General features: G+C 35.1%; 1 protein-coding gene and 1 long non-coding RNA gene across 10 annotated transcripts in view; one reads left to right on the top strand and one right to left on the bottom strand.

Annotated features, from left to right (window-relative positions):
- Positions 1 to 22,657, top strand: part of LOC120358832 — a 35,681-nt gene extending 13,024 nt beyond the window's left edge. Inside the window, exons 3-4 of one of the 2 annotated variants that reach the window (XR_005575709.1) lie at positions 20,869 to 21,973; positions 22,582 to 22,657. This is a non-coding gene — a long non-coding RNA (uncharacterized LOC120358832). The remainder of the gene's footprint in view (positions 1 to 20,868; positions 21,974 to 22,581) is intronic. The other variant, XR_005575710.1, reaches the window with a different exon arrangement.
- Positions 1 to 23,409, bottom strand: part of LOC105193213 (latrophilin Cirl) — an 803,058-nt gene that overhangs the window by 332,909 nt on the left and 446,740 nt on the right. The window lies entirely within an intron of this gene.

Genomic DNA, 23,409 nt, shown 5'->3' with positions numbered 1-23,409 from the left:
TTTCAAATTCATTGACCTGTTTCATTGACCTAACCATATGCTTGAATAATTTAGATGTCGAATTGTCGTTGTACAGTTTATTCTCGAATTTCTTGTAGAAAAGAAATCTATTGTAGCATGCATTTACTTCTCGAAGAAATTCTCGAAATATACGTGACACATTTAATATAGAAATTTAAATAAATATTATTTGAATTTTTTATGAAAGTTTTGAGAATAGACTATTCAATGACTATTCGTCCAAATTATTCAAGTTTACAATATGATTTGGAAATTTACAACGAACGCTTGTTAGTATTTTTGTTAGCACACCGCTATTCTTTATAATTACCTGTATAAATTATATGTTGAACCTTTACCTATTTACGTTTGAAATTCGAATACCGAACGCGTGGCGATCAAAATTTAATTTTCGCAAATATGCAGCAACATACATACAGTAAAACAGAGTAGGGGAGGAAGGGGATGGATAAAGGGGGGGGGATAGAAACATTGTAGCAAGGTGTATGTAGCCAACGTTGGCGCATGAGAGGTGGGGATTATTTTAATTAATATATACTTAATTAAGCCTCGCCCCGTCGAAGGCATTGTCGTTGCGCCACGGGGTCGTTATCTATGCCATGCAGTGCGCGGGTGATTTACTAATAGAAACTGCACGGGAATAGTTCGTCTAGTTAAGCCCCTTCGAATACACATCGGTTTATTGTACGCTCGGGCGATGCGGCGTTGCGAAACACATCCGACGCCCGCTATATACATACGCAGCCTCTATTAAAGCCCTGCCAGTGTACCTTGCCGGCGCACGCATTCGGGCGAGACTACGCTGATGTATCGATGAGAGCGATTCCCTCTCTTTTGATTAATCTAATATCTTGACTCGAAAACAGCCGACGTCAAGTGCACGAAAGTGAGTATCAACGACATTGTCTTTTCATCTCCTACTCACAATACGAATTAATCCCATAGACTACACTTAGAGAAAAAAGTCGCATCATAAATTTATGAACAAATGATACCTCTATTATGTATTACAAAGTTGTGATAAAGTATGTACTTAGAAAATATCAACTTTTGTAACAAAATACATTAATACTAAGTATTTGTAGTAAATTTGTTGGATAAACGTAGTAATACAATTGTAGATGAAAAATTATATTGAGTATCATACAAAGTATCACATTTCGAAATTATACATTTTTAAATTTTATTTTTTACTAATATTGATGCTAAATATAATTATGACTTGATTATGTATAATTAAAGGATAGTTGCTGCATCACATTTTACCATATTATACAAATTTAATAGGAATTAGCAGTTTAATATAATATGTAGAAGTATGTAATGGTTGATTCTGATTCAAAATATTGATTTTAAATTATTGCCGAGTTACCGTGAGGCATGCATCATCTCTTAGTTTGACGTAGTTATTCTTGTTTGTAATTAGATTTTAAAATGGAGCTTGAAATAGCTTTGGGTGGCGCAAAACTGGCACAGAGATTTTAATTTTTAATGAGAACAAAATGAGACATGAAGTAATATTATCGATTAGTGTCGAAAATAATTTATTCGAGATCGTATGTAACCATCAAAGATAGATGCAATCATTAGAAATAGATTCGTACAAATTTGTGTTTACTGTCAAAATGTCATTTGCCCGCGTTTAGCGGCAGTTACTGCATTCTTTTACACCTGCGATTTAAGATGGTGGTCCCGAAAGTTTTCAGCCGATGCGCCGACTACCTCATGAATATATTCACAAGCCGGGCACAAGAATACGAGACAAAGATGTTAACTGATGACTCGGGAAACGCTTTCCTCCTTTAAAGATCGTCTTGTTAGCGCAACGGCGCGCAACGCCGCGATGCCCATCGAAATCCCTTACCGCTTCGACCGCTTTAACGTCTTCAGTAACCAACCGTAAAAGTGTGCACGTGCGTCCACGTGCACATATCTTACGGGACTACGCTTCAATTTTATGCAAAAAAGAAATAAGTTCCTGGCATCAGCAAACCATAAAAAGCCATTATCTTCACGGTGAATTCCTTCATTTGGAACAATCTCTAAATGCTAAGTCGTTTTACGAATTTACTTCAAAGTAAGGAAATAAGTACGGAAAATTATATAATTATTTAAATTTTAAATTGTGAACATATCCACTGAGAAAAAAAAGTTGTTGACTAAATTTTTCAATGACTAAATTTTTCTTGATTGAATTTCTTTAGTTTAAATATTTATGTATTTAAACTAAATATATTTACATGTTATAGTTAAGTTAAATATATAAATGTTTAAACTAAAGTTTAGGTAATTTATACATTTAAATCAAATACATAAATAGTTGAATTGAAAAAATTTAATTGAGTTGAAAAATTTAGTAACTTTGTTCTCAGTGTATTATATATGTATATAACGCTTGAATTGTTAATTAAATTTAAAAACATTTTTATACGTTGTGTGATTATATTATTTATAACCGTAAAAATTTGCACAGTCATAGAATTTTAACAAAAAATTTAAGGGTAATGGATGCTGTCAGAGATTCCTTTAATTGCAAGAAATTTGAATATCCTCCGTTTCCCTTTTTTCCATTGGCGTCGCATAACTTCCATTAAAAAAAAAGGGAAAACAAAAAAAGATCGTCGGCCGAGTTACAACCGTGGACGACAGTCCGAGCGGAATTTTAACGCATTATTTTGAATCGCAAATGTGACCGCCATCGGAAATTTTCGCAAATTTGGCAGCGCGACATCGCGCACAAACTGCATAGGCGAAAGCATGAATGCAGTGACGTAAACAACCTACAAGAGCTCTGATTTTGGCCTATTATCGATCGATAGGTGTCAATTAACCATAATTCTGTCAATCATATTACTATTTGCCGCTGCTTGTACACGTTTTATTAATTCGAGGGAACGAAAGGAAGACAGTGGGAGAGAAACTCTCCCGGCGATCCAACCCGGGCTTGATTTATTTTCATCGCGAATGCCCAACTGCATCGTTCGCTTCCGGCATTATCTTGATTTGAAATCAACTCGCTTCTCTCTTCCTCTCTTATACCATCCTTAACATTTTTTCCGTATCGAAAAGTTGTTTCTCGCGTCCGCGACAAGTTTCGATAATTGAAATCTTTCCCAACCTTCGAACATTAGAAAGTGTTGAATATTAAACGTAGAAGCACAATGGAGATGAATGATAACTGAATATTTCTTTCGTAAAAATGTTTCAGCAATTAAAATATTTTCGTTGCTAAAACCTAAAATTTAAGAACGGTTTTTTAATAAAAATTATTATATAAACATGAAATAAGTACATCAAAAATCAATTTTTTTTAAACGTTTTATGAAAAAAAATTATGCAAGCAATGCTACGTATTGTTTATGTAATAAAAACTACTTTATGAACAAAATATAGCAAATATGATAACGGAAATAATAGTTTCAATAAAGTATTTAAAAATTTAGCTAGATACAAATTTGAAAATAATGTTGTTCGATTATTAAAATAATTGTGTAAGACACTCAAAATGATTGCTAAAATGTTAACATTTTTTGAAATGTTATATCATTATGAGTGAGTGTCCTACATAAATTATTTTAATGATTCAGCAAAATTATTTTCAGATCTGTATCTAGCTATTACAATTTTTTTACGAATACTGCGTAATTATACGAAATTTGATCGACTCTTGTAAGATAAATATATAAATCTAAGATGAATTATATTAAAGCAAGCAAATCGCAAAATACCAAATTTATGAGCACAAACTCGTGCATTTGAAAGCTCGTAACTATCGCGTAAATCTGGAGATCCTAAATTTATATCCAACAATTTAGTTACTGAAATCTTTTCGGAGGTACTAAATCTCAAATGGGACTTATTAATCAGAGATATTAGTCAAAATTTAGCATAATAAATCTCGAAGTCTTGAGTTCGTGACCTTACCTACTTAAAAGCTTGTTAGTGCGATAAATCTCGAGGCTAAATTCACGCCGGCGAACTTGCAAAACTAATAACTGACAGTTTAGTAGAAAACCCAACAATTTTCGGAACATCTTGAATGTAGAGTGAAATTTTGAGTTGTCGACGGTACAATTTAACTTGTCTTAGAAAGAGAAGTATGTACGCCTCGAGAAAGCATTCTTATTCGTATACGACTCTCTTTCACACTGATATTTCTTTCGCGGACGTCGCTCCCAAGAATAGACGATAAATTTTATCGGTTCCGTTGTCAGTCTCAAAACGGTGCACGATCTGTACGACCACTTCACGGTCGCACACAACGTTTTCTCAGCGATTCAATATTGACGCATCGTCGGTCACCCACATTATCGGCCCGGGCTCATTCCTTCTCACGTTCTTCAACGCTTCTGAAACTAGCAGCCGCTAATTTCTTTCTTCGAACACTTGACACGAACGCTATCCTTTTTGTCATTAATGTAATTAAGGCGACTGTTGCTCTTTTGAACTTTAATCTAAAAGTAGTATTAGGTATATTAAACTTCTAAAATTGATATTTTTTTTTATTATTAATTATCATATTCAAAATGTATGATTTATCGGAGTTTAATATAACGCATTTTTATCCCAATAATGAAATAATTATTTCGTAATGAGATCTTTCGATTAAATAAAAAATTATAATTTCTAACATTTTATTCTTTAGCTACTCATGCAAGTTTTAGCTTATACAATATTAATTTTTTAAAAATTATATAATAATATGAAAATATAATTTATTTATTAATTATTATTCTAATCCAGAAATATTTTTAAAAATTTGATTACATATTTTATATTTGTCACCTCAATAAGAATTCATAAATAAAAAGAACTAAATTGCGTAAGAGTGAGAAACAGTAAAAAGCAGATATAAATGAAAACGAACAAAAAAATAAAGAGACGACATCGTGGTGCATTCTCGATTCTCGTAATAACGCAGCAATCTCATTAATTCCACTATGTCTTCGTAAGTGTACGTGTCTATGACTGATACGCCTACCGTCCCATCGTAGCTTTTACCAGACCTACGCGTATCAGCATCTGTCGGTGCGTAGACCGGAAACGTGTCGTTTACGTGCCTGTCATTCTCGTCATCGGGCACAAAGCCCGGCGAGCCCGCACGAAATAGTTTCAACCCTCCGCGAATATACCAGACGATTCTCGCTATCGCGTTTTTCTTGGACCGCTCTTCCCCGCGCTGGTAATGTGAGCCTCTCCGGGCTCGACAATGACGAAGGAAACCATAATTGGCTCCTCGTAGCCATTCCCCCGACACGAAAGATACGGAAACTCGATCGTCGGCAAGTATATCGGGGTTCTCGATTTCTTCGCGTTTGACGGTGTAATTAGGCCTTCCAGGTTCGTTGCAGTTTCTAACGAACGCCTCTTTTTCTTTAAACGCGAGAATGATCATTTTGTTCTGTGCACGGATAATTATTTTGACTTATATTCTCTTGATTCTCGATTATAATTATTTTGAATTATTTTAAATAAAATTATGTATATATTCTGAATTCATACAATTACAATCTATCTAAATAATGAATATACAAATATACAAATACATATTTGCATATCAGAATTAATTTTCTATTAATCCGTATAATTGAAAAAATGAGTAGCTCCATTAAAAAAGCATTGCAAATGTTAACGTCTAATTTTAACTAAATAAGTTCGCAATTGATAAAAATTTGCTGGCTGCGGGTTAGAAGAGAATTATGATGCGTGCTGGTTTATAATTCATGTAACATTTTGTTACGGACGCGCTTTCATCCACCGCATGCGCATTGTTAATCGTGGAGAGGCATGTGGAGCGGGTTGGTCGGAAGAAAGATATATTTACAACCTAGATGAATCAAATTAACCCGTTGCCATATATCACGCTGCTTGGGAATACGTCGGCATTTGCAATTTAATTCGGAGAATTATCGCGACGTATAGCACGCTGCGTGTTAGCCGAATGTAACATCATCTTGAGAGCAAAATGCATTATGCAATAGAAACGAAGTAGCGGTAATAGGTTTCTCTCGAAGCGAATGTTAGAGCATTAATAATGAATCATCTTGCAACGTGTGCAGAAATTTTTGTTTCCATATTTTCCAAAAATTATCGTTTTGATCACGCTAAAGTGGATACTTGGGGAAAATTTTTTATAATTAAAAATGATGACGTTTTGATACAAAGATACATTATCTTTGAATCCTTTTAGCATATAATTTTAAATTTAAATAACATAAAAGAAGAAAGCTATAAATAATTTTTCATATAAATTATCTTTCATTTTTCTATTTCTATCTATCAAATATCGCACAAATATTTAAAGATTGATATAGATAGCTACGATACTTTATCAATTCTTTATGCGGCAGAACGATTGATTTCATTTCGAATCTTCTTCCGAGAACCCATCGACGAATTACCATCGTCGTTTCCTTGACGAGGGTGTCTGGTTACGACTTAAAATATTTGTTAACAAACGTCGAAACCCCCGGCGCAGCGTAGCGCACCTGGGCCGCAACATGGTGCCGCAACGGCACGCGGAAAGCGCGTAACCAGTCAGCCGGGCCCCCAGTAAGCTTTTCTCTTCCTCTCTTTCTCCCGGTCGGTCTAATAATTCGCGCCGGAATTATTATAATTTAATACGATACCGGAGCGCACATACCGCCCGCTCCGCAGCTTACTCCACTGCGCGGAGCCACGGCCATTATTCGGCGTGTTTGTAGCCCGCGGCGGCGCGTAATAAGCCGGCTTATGCCCGCGTATCTCTCTTTGTCGTGTACACGCACGCACGTAACGCGGCCGCGACACGCCTACCTTATTCTTCCCCTTGGCTGCACCGGCACGGCGTTGTATGCAGCATACGTGCGGACGTACGACGTGCGTAGGTCCGGCCGCATCTGCCGGTGCAGCCGAGGTCGTGGAATCCGAGAGGCCCCGGCCCCTCCTACTCGCCCTTTTCGACACCTTCGTCTTCGTCCATCCCCTCGTCCCTTGTCGTCCTGTTGTTGTCGTCGTCGTCGTCGTCGTCATTGTCGTCGTGTGTCGGAGGGTAACGGCCAAGTTAAATTGATTCAAGTAGATTCAAGTAGCTTGATATACTGTATTACACATTTTTTTTTACATATTTAGATATAGACCTTTCCCATGTGGAGTTATTCGGAACATAGGGGGATTTCTTGAGACGATAAAATCTATTATGTTTTCTTCTTGTAACAGGAAGTATGTATTTTTTGAATTAAACGATGATAACATTTTATTTTTAAAACCTGTAACCGGTTGTTTAAATTCTTGTATTTGATTAAAAATATCTTTATGATTTGTCTTTAAATAACTTTGTATGCAGTTGTTAGAAAATAACAGTTATTTTAATACGGGAGGGAGGAGGGAGGAATATAGTGTTTTAATTTATCAGTATGTTTCAAGCTCAAAACTTGTCAATTATGCTTGTACGGTTTACAGCTTCGTATTTTAGTATGTGTGTAATCTTAGCCGTAACAAGCTTATAAAATGTTTGCAAATCCAAAGCGATATTTTCACGTTTGCATGTGCAGTTACGACGCGTATAAATGTAGAATATGGAGAAATTGCAGATTTTATTCTCTAATCATTACTCCAATCCTAACTGTCGCAACGAAACAAAACATACATATAAAAATATAAAAAAAGATACGTCTTATATGTGTGTATGTACACGAAAAGAACAGCTTCGCTAAAATGCATTTAAAAATTTAGCTGGATATAGAATTGGAAATCGTTTTGTTAAACTATCAAAATAATTATTTAAGACTAAGTATTAAACTGGTTGCTAGAACATCAGCATTTTTGCAACCTTACACATCATGCTTAAGTAGCTATTTTGGTACAAAAAAATTATTTTCAAATCTGTATCCAGCTAAATTTTTAGATACTTTAGCAAAAAACCATTTCTTTTTTGTATGTATTACATATGTGTATCATATAGGAATAATCTCATGTTTAGCGATCAAGGAGGTAGAAATTCTTGTCTGGAATTTTATTACCGATCACCGAGGAGCGCTCATCGATCTTCCCGTTATACCGTAATCATGTAATAACAATCATGGCGATTCTAGTAGTATAGCGGATATGCGCATCGAGGAAAAATTGATAAATCCTCTAAGTAGGCGATGGAAGCGAATTAAATTTTTATAGACGCTCGAACAGAACGTGAGGGATTTATTATTGATCGTTTCAATTCTCAACGATCTCTATCTGTTGAATTATAACGATCATCACTGATCGAGGAAGAAGCGAACGTGTTAAGGGAAATAGAAGCATTACGCGAAGCCCGATAAATAAACTAGCCAGTTTAGTGTTGCACGATTTAATTTATCATTATTTCATATTTTTTAGTTATTTTAAATCATGATGAATTTAATTGGAAAGTTGCTATAATTTATCCACAAATGATGTTAAAGATACTAGTTCATATTTGATTGAAAGAAAACTGTCTAATATCTCACATATAATTTTGATAAAATTTGCAATTTACTGCAATAATAAACAATCGAAAAAGATTCAAAAAATTTTTAATTTCTTTGTTTTATAAATTCTTATAACTAAATTTTATTAGACGAATTGTCTTTTTATTATAGTTATTTTATAATATAGTCTTTTTATAGTCTTTTTATAATAATTGATAAATTTGATAAAGGTTTTTATAACTCATTCCTGAAGACATTAATATTAATTAAATCTGACAATTAAGATAGTATTAATAACACATATCAATTTATCTTCCGTTTGTGACTACGCCGCAAGAATAATTTTCGTTGTCTGGCAATTCTCCCTGTCTTTTCCTCCTTTCTCTACATTTCCGTCATAGCGTACGGGACGCATAATTATTACAATATGTCTCCACTATCGCGGCATTAATATTCATAAAGTCAATCCGTCAAAACGGCCCCTTCTTCTTCCCCCATGTTTCGTTTATACTTGACTTCGAAATTAGGCATCGATGCTTAATTTATTCATCCTGTTTCTATATAAGTTACATGATATGGATATTTTTTTGCAATAAATTGGTAACAGAGGAAAGATATTAAAATATTTTGCGATTTTGTTTTGTACAATATAACGTTGCATTATATAACGTCGCGTCATTTATCCTTTTATTTATATTTTTAAGTATGAAATTACAAACATGACACTAACACCGCTGAAAGTGACTTGTATGAAATCGATTTTAAAGGTTTCACGGAATCGCGTGACAACTAGTCAGCATAACGTTTCAAGATCGAGGGTCGCGCTGGATCCACCCGAATGCTGCGACGCGGCTTATAAAATCTAAAATCGACACCCTTCGTTGCGAATCGACCGAGAAATGCGGCGGTGGCATCTTCGATATTCCCATAGTAGCATGCCGAGAGAGGCAGCGGACTGGGAAACAGATTGTATGGTTCAAAATCAATAGGCACCTGATTTATTCCCATGCGCGCACCGCGGCATCCTGCGCGCCGAAGCGTCCTGAACGAATTTATTCGCATACAGGAATATGCATGCGATGTATGCCTTGTGTATATGGAATTTTACTTTTCTCTCATTGTTTATTTAGAAGTGCTGATAATCAATAATCACTTTACTGAATAATCAATAATCAATAATCCGCATTATCACAGTATGCTACAAAAGGCGCTGATTTTTTTTGGATGTAAAAATCTTATTCTTTTATAAAAGAAATAACGTTCCTCTCGCTTATAGAGCAATATTCGCTTGAAAATAATTTCAGTATCTTTTGTTAGCAATTGATACCGAATTAGTGCATTTAATTTATAAAAGTGTTTTTTTTACATATTTATCCAAATTTAATATTTATTTTTTCTTGAATAAAAATTATATAAAAGCTTTGATTACACTGAATATTACAAATAATGACAGAAATGTAATTAAGATATATTACATAATAATCGAAAAACGTGGTGGTGATGTTTTTTTAAATTTATATTGTTTTATCGAAACTCTGCAATAAATTGCAATAAAATTGCATTCATAATTTAAAAATCGGTGTGACCTAATTTGCAGATGCAAATATAACGGAAAAAAAAATCCTTGTATCATCAAATTTAATTAATTTCGAAATAATTTTATCGCCGCGACTTCGCATTTCTTCGACCGCAAGAAAAGTCCGACAGTGAGACGTCGCGGCTTCTCTTATCCGCGGGATTCCTTATTTTCAGTGGCTACTCCGGTGGATTGCATGCTTCGGCCGTTAATTGAAAGCTTCGCCGGAACAAAAGACCAACAGCGCGCCGAGCTTTACCCGTCGCCGCCGCCGGCGGAAGAAAGCTCGTTCCAGGTGAAACGAAACACTCATTGTCGAAGTCGGAACTTCGGGCGATTCAATTATTCGTTCCTCCTGTTAGTCGGGCGGCGTCCCTTAAACAGATGCCACCTCTCTTTCTCCCTCTCTCTTTTTCTCTCTTATCTCGTCCGAGATAATTAATCGCAATTATTTCTAATTGGTGGAAATTAAAACGCTACGTTCTCTGATTCTTCCCTGTTCCTCTTCTCGTCGCGGCTTAAAGCGACGGCCCGGAAAAAGGAAGTTATTTATCGGCCCAAGATTCAAGGGGGTGGACAATCGTCGTTATTGGGACGGGGTTGCCGCGGTAAATATACCCCCGGCTGCTCATTATCGAGTGCTGCCGATAGAATGCAAATTATTAAGATTGCAGACTGTCTCATCACTGGAATTCCGCGGCACGTTTTCCTTATTTCGAGGCTGAAGATTTGAGTGATAAGCCGAATCAGTTTGAAATATCGTATTTAACAGACGCTTGCTAACCTTAGTGTCAGACGTTATTAGAAATTATTATGCTGATTCTAAAAGGAATAAAAACTGAAGTTCTTTATTTTTAATTAATAGTTATATTTAATTAATAGCCTACGTTAAATTGTTTTCTTATGTTAAATTTTGTAATAATTATGTGCGTGCTAAATGTAATTTTTTTACAAAATATTTTTTAGAAAACTTATGTTTGTTTTATTGTAACTAAAAATGGCAATAATATTACAAATTCTTTTTATGATTACGACAAAGTAGCGTAAATAATTTTTATTGCATTATAAAACAGTTGATATCAAAAATTTCAATTATTTATTTTTGATCAAATGTGGAATCTATATTTAAAAATTGACGAATTTTATTATAGATTAAATCTTAATAAGTAATAACTCATTACTTTACAGTTTAATATTTCAAACTAATTACTTTGTAATATGAAATATTAATGTCAAAAATAATTTACAACAGACAAATCATTTTATAATATATCGGCAAATGAAGTTAACTTAATCAATAGATGAGATATTATTTAATCGCGCAATAAATCGTACCCGATATCTGGCTAAAACTAATCGATTCATGAATTCAAATAAGCCACTCAGTATAATCATTTCACAAATTAATATTAGCTATCTATTTGCTACAACCGCAAAGGCTCTTCTATGCATGTAGTATTCCAAAAATATATAGATATTGTGTAGAGAGATAATTTGTAGGTTGTGTTTCTCAGTTAATATAATCCATTACGCAACCATCACATTAAAATACAATAATAATTGGATTTGTGTACGTTGTATTAATTCCATTCTTAATTTTACTTTAGATGTATTCATACGGCCATATTATTCTGTTTATATCTAAATCTTTTAATTCTACTTTTTTCTTATATATACTTTGTTATCTTAATTTTTTCTTACTCTCTTATAAATCTTTTAAATTTTGCTTTGTTATTCTCTCAACAGGCCGCTTAAATTGTTGCATAGTACTTTCACTTTCTATCGTTGAAATTGTTGAATTGTCTATTCGAGCATTTTTCAAAAGCGGTGTGATCTTATGATTGTCTGTTGATGCAAATTAAATGCATTTTTCGTAAATTAAAAAAATTGCCACGCGACTTTTTTTCAATAACGCGTTCGTCAGCAGACGTCTCCAACAACGCGGAGCTTCTATTATCCGGGTGTACCGCCGAAGAATCTTAATTCGCCCCGAAAATTATGGCACGAGCATGCGTCCCTTCGCGGCGTCGTCCTTGCTATTCTCCTCGCCGACCACTCATTATCCTTATACCTAGTCATTTTTTCCCTCGCCTAATCGTTTCTCACGGCTGAGTCACGAGCGAGTCGCGCGCGCGTAAGGCCGATACAGTGTTTGCAGGTTGCAATCAGTAGAGTACCAGACACGAAACGTTATTGAGTCTCAAACTTATAATTAGGTATTCATAAATCACTGATTTTGATTTCGTTTCTTATTACGATAGAGGACAATTCGCCACAGAAACATGCAAAGAATTCTTTTGTTTAGATACACGTATAAGAATGCAAAGACGCAAAAAATAATATTGCATAATTCGTTAACAGACAGAAACATGCATTGCATACACATTTACATTCTAAACTTAATTTGAAATTTTCGAGTTTCTGTATATGTATATTTAAAAATAAAAGACGAACAATCAAATGCAACTATCAAATGCGTTTGTTTTTACATGACGTATCATTCGCAATTCCTGATTTTTAATATGCAGTCAAGTTCGGCGAAAAAGATACCATATACACAAATTGAAATTCTTCGAACGATTATCTTCTCGGTCTTCCGACATCAATGATATGCCGTACAGCTTGGCTAGCAGAGCTCGCGGTGAACTCTTCTCAGAAATTATGTTTACGATACAATAGCAGGCGGGAAGGAGCAAATCAGTCGGTCGTTGCGCATCAATAGTCGGTTTATTCGATGGGTCTAAAAGAATATAGTTCCAGTTGCGAGCCACGGGAATCTCGAGATACGAGATCTTGTCCTCTTCTAGTTCTCCAAAAGATTATATTTATGATTTTTATCTAAAAATAGTTGAAAAATTTGTAAATCCGATAATTCTTTTAAAAATAAGCTATATGTGTTATTTTAATATATGCTGTTTTTTAAATCTATTTCCTTCAATTAAACTTGTTAAACAATATATTTAAATCAATTTCAATAATATTGATCTTTCACTTATCCATTTATTTCGTTCATTAAAAAAGAAATTAATTTTATCTTAAAAAATTTGATAAAACTGCGTGTTATGAACGATCTGATTAATAATTATGACATATCGGCTCTGACTTGGTTTTTATTAATTTAAAAAAGGTTTCAGCCGCCTCTCATTACTCAAAGATTATTAACAAATAATATAAATCATATGAACATATGTAGAATATAGTTTTTATGACATTTAGATATTGCTACATAAGAGTAAACGAAATTTTGAAAACTATTACATATATGCAGATATCAACGAAATAAATAATCTTCCTAATTTATTATAACTGTCTATCATCTTTCTTTAATTTTCTATAAAATCGAAAAATCATGCAGAAATATTCACTGTCTCATATTCAAAGTACTGAAGAGAGTGATTACTTTTATTTCTTAATAACTTTTTAATAATAATAAACAAAATTTTTTGAATGCTGTTTAAAGTCATATCTTTGACAATATATTGAGATCATTGAAATATGCAGTTTTATCAATTTAGTGTATTATTGCACAAATATAATTCCAATTAATTTCTAATTAATTTACACATTTATTTTTAAATAAATAGAGTAGTAATAGAGTAGAAGTGTAGTAGTGGTAGAAGAAACGTGTTATCCAAAACATGAATGTTTTAATATGTTATTTATCAGAAAGGGGAAAGAAAAAGGCAATGGTATTGCCCCATAAAATGGGGCAATAGAAATAAATACTATATAGTGGATAAACGATACTGTTATGGTTTGTTTGACCTCAATATAGACGTCTGTAACATCCATCTTAGCAACAGATGGGTAAACTGACAGCGGGATCTGGAATCCTGTCCGAGAGATAGATGAGTAAGCCGAACGGTTGAGTAATATTAAAGATGTTCCGAGTAATAAAAAACTATGGTGAATGCTGCCATCGTTTTATATTACTGTAATTTTGGATCCATAAAATAAATCATAGTTTCATATCCATAGATCATTAATAGGATTAATATATCTTTAGACTTTTATATTATACTTTATGTGTATAAATGCACCTCTAGTTTTGAAATTTAAAAACACTAAAATTTAAGATACTGAATTTTCTTATCAAGTATTAAACAAATATAAAGTACAATGTTAACATTCAAAATAAATAATTAATTGGCCAATATTGTACTAAACTTCTGTAAAAGAAATGAGCAATAATCGATAGACACATATGTATTATAATTGATCCTCCGCGGTCCGACGTTTTTTTTTCGCTTATTTCTTAGTCCAACCGAGTTACTTGTGTTTGATAGTGTTTTTGAAAGAAATTTTGGGCTTTAAAAGAAACTAAAAAAATTGTGGTACTCTCTTCCAACGTTCAGAATACGATTTTGCAATTGAGCCAAAACGTTTTTTGTTTTTTTTTTTATACGTATTTAAATTTAAAATCAGAATAATTTAAAATAAAAATTTTGCCTGTCTTCAAATCCGGTTGGATCACGAAAGATTAATGGGTAATTATCTATAAGACTACAATAATCGTAATAATGTTGTCTAAATTAATATTCGACGACAGAATAATTACATCGTGGAATCACAGTAACGGGAATTTAACTCGTTTCGGATGACGATTATACCTCAAGGATACGAGGGGCCGTATATTGGCGGGCCCCTAATGGCCGAGCGTATTATCGAGTAGCTACCTAAGGCCACGATCAACAGGGGCTTAGTAGCCCCCGTGTTGGCGTACAGATTGAAATCCACCCCTTCGACTTCTTTGTTCTCATTGTTATCGCCGCTCGCGCACGGCACGAAGCCGCTGGTTATTAATGCAGCGCGGTGCAGGCAACTTTGAAAAATGGCCACCGGCCGCCGATGATTCAGAGTTTTGCGCGAGACCAGGCGGGTATCGTGTCGATGTATACGGTCTTGAGGAATATACGCCATGAAACAGGTGCGCGTTCGCACAGAAACGTTCGCACAACGCCTGGCGTCGGGACGCCGCGCTACGCGGAAAGATACGCGGATCATTGATCGATGGGTAGAATGCATTAACAAGGAGATGGCGAAAAAAAGGAACTTAAATATTCAGTTGGTCATATCGTAGAATATGATGTATCCCTGTATTGCTTTTTACTTGGCAAAAACATGCTATTACGAAAAAAAAAATTTCGTTTTCCATTATTCATTAAAATTCATGTTCTTATGATTGTTTCGTCCATCGGATCTTTTTTAATATTACACTCAAATATACATTTCACTTTTGCGTGCAGATATAGTGTATGTGTGTGATTATTTCTTTCATATTTTAAACTACTTATAGTTAAAAAGCATTTTTACTTTTCATAGCATGTTCTCGCGGAGTAAAAAACAATACAAGAACACATCTTCTATGGTATGAATATTTAAGTTCCTTTTTTTCGTCCTTGTTAATATATTCTACATATAAGTAATACACACATTTATGTATATTGTATTAAAAAAATGTTTAGAATATTGCGCATTGCTTAGATTTCGGAGTGAATTTATATTCTTCGACTGATATGCGCAGTATTTTTTGATACCCTCGTTGTTCCCCGCGACAATTGAAGTCGACGCCAATCGACAATGCGCGTTTCTTTCACTTCGTGTGCACCCGCTGCCAATATTTCACTCACGCTCTATTTATTTAGTCCCGATAGTGCAAAAGTTCTCATACAATTTCCCCAACACGCTCGTCGCATTTGCGCACTACATGTTCTTTCGCATCTCGAAGGGAACTTTTAGAAGGCCACCTTCCGCAAGAGGAATATACAGGATGTTTCAATGAGACATTCTCTAAAGAGTTACTTTCTCGATAGATACGTATTCAATGCGACTCGAAGTCGCGAGTTTTTCTTGGCAAAACACGGTATTGTGGACGATAACACAAGGATTTCTTCGTAATTAATTTTTGTGTGAAATTCGTTAAAGCTAATTCTTCTCTTTCAAGGATAAAAACTTTCCACCGAATGCTTTCTTTGGAACGCTTCGTATTTTCATGATATGACAGATCTCGATACTTCCCATCGGTGCATCTCGTCTGTCCAAAATCAATATAGTTCCACAGATTGTTATTTATACAGAAGTATAGTATTCCGTTTGAAGTCTTTCTCTCTTGGCATTATCCTGTGGGAGCGGTTAGTGGGGATGGCTGTACAGGAGACGGGGGCACATTTAAAAGGGCGGGGATGGCGTAGGAAACGACGGATTACAAGAAGCGTCTCGGGCGCCTCTAAGCTCGGTAATGCGAAGGCGGGAGAACGAGGGCTCTTTGATAAATGCGAAATGTACCATTCGAGTTTGTTATGGTCCCCCGCAATCCACTATTTACGGCGTTTTCTTTGAACTTCCGGGAGGATAAAGACGCGCCCAGCGCCGAGCTAAACGATGCGGTTGCTACTTAAATTGCGAATCTGCGAGAAAAACATAGGTAGGAAAAAGTGTCGCGACTTGTATCGCGAGATACGGCGATCTATAAAATGTTTCTATTTTACTGTTGCAGATTCTTACTTATTGTTAGATTCGATAAATTCGTGAATTAATGAAAAAGTATTTTATCTCACATTATTTCTTTAAATTATTATCTTACAATCTATACCTTTCGTTTAATATAAGTAGAACGTAAAATTTTATCTTATTCTATTATTGCGTTTAATCTGTTGTGATTACATTTCGTATTAAAACAATCATGTATGTTAATACACTTAATTAAGAAGAGACAATCTGTGTGTATGTGTGTGTGTGTTATATTTTTGTTTTTTTTACGTTGAACATAATATTTGAGATTAATATATTCACTTCTGTCTTTCTTATAAAAGTATTGATTGCTTAAAATGTACTCGATGATCGATCGACTATTGATTTGAGAAAGAATATTAGTTAGAGATTAAGAATTTGCCTGTGTAGTTTTCTCTTTGCGTGTAGTTTTCTTTTTCTCACAATTAAGTAAGTGAATTGAATTTCTTTGAAGAGTCTCAATCGGTTTGCGCTGTTCTCCAAGCCGCCGCGTAAATGATCATTCATTTTCTTAAGGAATTTTCTTCTTTCTTGGAAAAATGTATAAATACAAAAAAGAAAATGAAATGAAATTAAAAAATTTAAATGATCAATGAGTATAGCAATGATTATGTAAATATTATGTTTAACAAATATAAAGATAATGAAACATGCATGAATAATTATTTTTCTCAACCACGTTTAAATGTGATAATATAAATTCAATAAATTACAATCTGAATGTAAATATTAATATGCAATCGTATGCGCATATCTACGATTATTTTAATTTAATTCAATTTCATTGATGGCAAATCGAACCGAACTTAATGGAAATTCCTCATAAATACACACAGTGTGATTCACGCATAGATATCCGGTTTTCGCATATCTGAGAAAATATAATTATCAATAATTGTTAAATATTGAAATATCAAAGATAATAGAAAATAGCGCGGGAATATTTTTCTTAAACAAAAGTACTAATTGTTTTAATATATCCTTTTTATTTTACAAAAAGGTTTTTATTTAAGATGCAAATGTGAGTTACTTTAGATAAAACAGCTTGTATGTATTAAAATCTCTGACAAGTATTTGCTTTCAGTAGGAAAGTTCTAATTCGAATTTAATTGCAATGCTATCAGTACTTATACAATTGTTTTACACCGCGCATATGATATTTTCTGCGTAGCGAGTATTGCGCTTGCCACATGATCGCATGGGAATGCGAAGGGTTAATAATGGCAGCGTCAAGCTATATGTACATTGTTTCTTGTTATCGTCAGAAATACATTTTCCTTGAAAGCGCACGCAATCAGCCCATTTGGACGCGATCCTCAGCTTTATCCTGTCCAACGCAGTATGATATCGCTCCGGCATTTTGCGGACAATTAGCGAGCCATTTTTATCCGAACACTTTGGACGGCGCGAGATGCACAAATTTATAATTAACAAACAATCGATCATTTACTTTGTCGTTATCCAGTAACTGCACGAGAGAATTATCGTTCAGTAATTACAACGTAAATAACAGATATTTATGCAAACTTTCCCGTCATCAAACGCGTGTGTGCTCCGCAATTTATATAATACGCAATTTATGTAATTTGTATAGCGCTACATGCAATTTCTCAGATATAAAATAATGAATTATTAAACGCAGTAGCTTTTCTATACTATTAATTATCTAGAGTTAGATTTTCAACAATTAGTACGATAAAGAATAATGAAAGGAATATGTTCTATGCAGAAAATAAGTAATTATAAATTTTGAGAATGCGTATATATGAAATAGGAAGTATTAAAATTGCGTTCGAAATTTGCAAGATAATTCCTTAAATATAAATCTATTTGAGAGAAATATATCTACGATCAGTACTTGATTATATTTTGTTTTCGGTTAAAACTGACTACAATTTGTTGTACATACGTACATCTCTTTGCTGTGTTTTCCCGTCAAATGACGATCCCGTGTCAGCTGCAATTATAATAAAAGGCACTCGACTGCAAATTGGCGAAAAAAAAGTTCGTCAGTTAATTTTGTTCTCGCGAGATAAAACGTGTCGCTTAAATTCGAATTCCGGGAGAATTACATGCATTTTGTGATTGCCCTCGCTCGCTTGCCCGTCCGGAAAATTTGCATGTAAGTCTTTTTTTGTGCCGTAGTCGTCGTCGCGCGGCGGAGTTCATTCTGTGGCGCGCGACACCACCGACGATCAATCATTTTCCAGAATCGCGAATGCATCGCGGATTTGATAATTTCCTGCTCTATTCTTTTTGTCTTTTTCGGCGACGCACGTGACAGGAATCAGATTATTAATTGCAGTTTTGCATTCGATGTCGAGGTCGATCCATTTAATGTCGCGACATGATGTATTTTTCTGGAAACGCGCGTGTGTTTTTGTACCACTTGCACGTGTTTTTCCAAAATATACATAGATAAACATAAATGCACGAAAAAATTTATATGCGAACAAAAATTGTTATAAAACCTATGAAAAATTCTATAACTTTCAAAAATTCAAGCATATAAATCGATTATTTTTCATAAATGTAAGTTAGAGGAAAAACATAAAAATGTTTAGAGATTTCAAATTTTAATATTTTTTTTATCATAGAACTGTGAATGATTAAACTTATGATAGGTTCATATATAAATAGATTATTCATTACTAATTTTTAATTATTCCACTTTTTTCTAAAAAATGTAAAGCTTCTTTTAGAAATATTTTTATGAACTATAGGAATAAATTCTTATTAATTTCACATTTATTACATTTGCTTTGGACTTTTGTATCATATATCTAAAATGAAATATATACGATCTGTTTTATCGGGTCAATAACGCTGTAACGTTAGTGTACTGATAGAAGTGCAGTTTCATCATATGAATTGAATCAATGTTTCATCGAGAGTAAGTTCCATAAGTTTGAAAATCCATAAATTGCATCTTTTATTTTTTCAAAAATTCATTGCGTGTTACGTGAAAATGGATTTTATTTTCGTGATCAGCACCCCTAAGTTATATAAAATTAATGATGGAAAAAAGCTTTTAAAAGTTTTCATTTTGCAGAGCCGTGTAATCTGTGCGGGGCGATTCGGTATACTCCGGTTCGCCCTCCGTTGTTATCGCTATCGAGCTTTTCAGCAAGCTTTACATTCGTTTCATGACACTCTTCAAGCCTCACGAAAGCCCGGCAGCTGAGCACACGAGACCAACGACGACGACGGCACGTTATATCCGTCGCGACATGGTGATATGTATACCCACCGTGCTGAGTACACCGGGTATTAATTACGGCACGTCGAAAAAGCGTGTATCAAGATAATGTAATCCCACTTTCCGCAGAACGCGAGTAGAAACGAGCGTTATTGCTAAACAGACCGCACGCATCTCTGCGTGCAGAAATTAATGTACACGCGTAAAAATTAACGATGTGCGAATAATTGCGTCGTTAGCGATAAACTTCACGAAAATGGTTATTGCAGTAAAATTTTACATTCACATTATGTTCATAAATATATGATATGGATAAACAGCAGGCATGCGTCTCAAAACTATTTCAATATGAAAATAGATGTAAATGTCTTTACTATTTACATTTGTTTTAAACACGAATTTAGAAAAAAAAGCGAGACTATGATTTATTCCGTAGCGCAGAAATAAAAAGACTAATGTTACAGGCGAATGTTAATGAAATGGCTGAAAGCTCCTGTAACATGGTATCGCGAACGCATTTGCCGGGATTACGTTTCGATTATCGTGCTAACTTCAATATGGCTCGTGCTACAAATTGCGAGTAACATAATCGCTGTCAGGCATTTTCTCGCTTCATCACGAGTGCGAGTGTTCGCTCGCGAAACGATTTTCATTCTCGGGATGTCTTTTCTATCCCCGACAGTGGAAGCGGAGCGTTCCGGTTACCCCGTCATAAAATCTAGCGCGTCGTCTTCATTCCATTTAAAAGATTTGCTCGCGAAATATGTGTCAGAAAAATATCCCGCTATTGCCGAGCGAACATTTCGCTAAATATACAGCAGGCAAGTTTCATGTGTTCGGAGCTCCAATATACTATCAAATATTCCGGGATCTGTCGAACGAGAGTGGGCGTTTATTTATAAACGTCGGTTTGTCCCGATGAACCCGTTTTTTATCGTTTGTTAATCCGGTCTCTGTATAAATGTTATGATGGCTGAGTAAAATCCATTTTGTCGAACGAGTCGTTATCAGTCTCCAATAAACAGAGTCGACTAAAAATTGCATGAAATACTCGGAAAGCGCTCTTTTTCCCCAACTCAATTCGATTTGAATTTAATAAACCGAGAAACGCAAAAGCCAATGAATATTGTACGTTACAGATATCCCTGCTGGAGAGTGACGAGAAGAGGACAACACCTATCGTCGCCGACTTATAATATAATAAAATAAACGAACCGCAGCCGGTTCGTCGCGTCGCGCGTTTTTTTCCGGGAGTGCCGTTTAAGTATTGGACTAATGGACTTTTCATAACTCCCATTTGATAGACTCCTAGTTCAAGGGCTGGGAATCGCACCCCCGCTGCTTGGCAGTGGATATCTTCTTACTGGGGCGTTGCGCATGGTGGCTAAGAAAGACGGCGCACCGCGACGTTCCATGCCGAGTGCTCGTGCACGAGGTAATGCCGGGCCGCATGTACGACATGCCCCGTGTGCATGTTGCGCGGCTGTCTGGTTGTGTGAGGTTACACGCTCTGTCTCTGACGATCGGTTCGGTCCTAAGCGGTAAGAGTTCGGATCAGTTGCTTTGGATTCGCACGTTTCTCTTGCTCTCGTCCACCATCCTAAGGCTTTCTTAGATCCTTGATACCCTTTTTGGATTTTTTGGATCTGGGGTTCGAGCTGGGTGAATTACGTTTAATCTGACTTGGTCAGAACTTGGCCTTGTAGGTTAAGCTTGTGACGAGAGGCTGGCTCTCATTTCCTGATTCGTCTAAAATGCTAGACGTCGGCAATGAGTACCTTCTTCTCTCGTCCTGCCGGAGTGTCTTGTCGACGCCGCTTGGATATAAGATCCAGTGGGACTGATCTCGATGATCCGTTGGCTGGGCGTATGAACGGGTCAATTTTAGACGTGATTTTTGTGAGACAAGAGACTTCGGATTCATTGCCATTGATTTCGTTTTCTTCCGCGTGGGGCTTACCTTTTTTGGGGGGCGGGTACGCGTGCGTCTTACTCGCCGACTCGGGGTGCTGAATCCACGGGAATCCCTCTGAATAGGAACTCGTATCATGGGTTTTATAAACCCGAAGTGCCGCAGTATCACGTGAAAAATTTTTATAAATAATTAGTCCACGCGCGCAAATTTAGTATATTATTCGCGAGTGTTTCGCGTGTGCAACGAAAGAAAGAGACTTAACAACCTGGAGGACTGAGAGGAGGAGGAGGCCTGGGAGAGGCATCGGGCCTCAGCGGAGCAACCTTGGGGTAAATATACTTTTTTATTTATTTGAATATAATAATCTTTTTTCCTTTTATTCCATCTTATAGCAATCAATTAAAAAAAAAATACTTAAAGGAAATTTGTATAAAATTTTATACACGCCCAGAGAAAAGTTATGTTTAAATTGATGAAATCGTTTCTTTAACTTGGTTTTTTTAAGTTGAAATGAAAATACTTTTGCAAAAAATAAAAATTTATTTGATTTAAAAAAATGACGTTATTAGTTTTTTTAAATAAATTATTTGTTCAAATTATTCGTTTAATTTAATTGCTTAAATCAAAGAATGTGCTGATAGAAATGTAAGAAATAATTTAATTGTTCTGGTTTTTAAAAATATAGTTCTTTTATTTAAAAAAATATTTGCGTTGCACAATTAAACCATTTCTTTAATTCTAATAAAAGGAACAATCAAAAGTTTCAAGTCAAAGAAATTTTTCTTTAATCGTATAGTAATGCACGAATTTTTTTGAGTCAAATAAATATTTTTTGACTTAAAGAAACCTTTCTCTGGGTGTATAAGAATTAAATTTTGAAATATTGCTTATTTTGAGCGCAGCTTTAATTTTTAAATCTTACGTTTGTGTGTTACAGTAATCACCGCAGCTCCGTGGCTGAATAACTCCGCTCGTTGCGCATCGGATTGGTAAGTCAAATATCAATTCATGTAACTTTTTTAATGCATCTTTTTACTTTGAATGCGTAAACATCGTTAACGAAGCGATAATAAGTTTCTAGTGAGTTATCAGTTTCGGCATCGGGATTTACTTCCTGATTGCCGTGTAGTGGCATCGTGACGGCAGACGACATCTCCGACATTTAGATAAATCCAGATAGACACGGGGGATAATGTGTACGCGCGATTATCGATCGGATTTCACGTTCTTTGCGAACCTGTTTATACCTCGCATTTAAATCGACGGTGAAGGATCGTTAACGGTCGTCGTCGTATAATTGATACGGCGCGACAGTGTACAGTTAGAGGCGAGTGCGAAACCTTCTCGATGTTCGTGTAATTAACCAATCGTCGCGTGGATCTTATCGATCTAATTCCGTATACGACAGTCGCCGCGGTTAGAATCGTGCATATCGGTAAGCAAAATCATTGAGACGAGCGGTACTTCTTTTTGGACTTTGAGTCTTTTGTGAAATCCCGTTATTAAAAGTCGCTTTTTGTAACAATTTCCGCGAGATAAACATCTAAACTGCTTCGTTCATGTCGACGCAATAGTATCACGGAAGACTGTGCTAACAGATTACAGATTTCTGAATACGTCCGCAAGATTTCAAGAAACAAACTCTAGAAAGCAAAGGCCAAGGCAGTATGCCGCCTTTCACGCAAATCTTAACGATCAATATATAGATCTTCAAAATACATCTGCGATTTTAGTTGGCTGAATCTTGAGTACATCAACGCTTCAC

Source organism: Solenopsis invicta, chromosome 10 (genome assembly GCF_016802725.1).
Source record: "Solenopsis invicta isolate M01_SB chromosome 10, UNIL_Sinv_3.0, whole genome shotgun sequence".
NCBI classification, from domain to species: Eukaryota; Metazoa; Arthropoda; class Insecta; order Hymenoptera; family Formicidae; genus Solenopsis; species Solenopsis invicta.
This window is presented reverse-complemented; position numbering and strand designations above follow the sequence as displayed.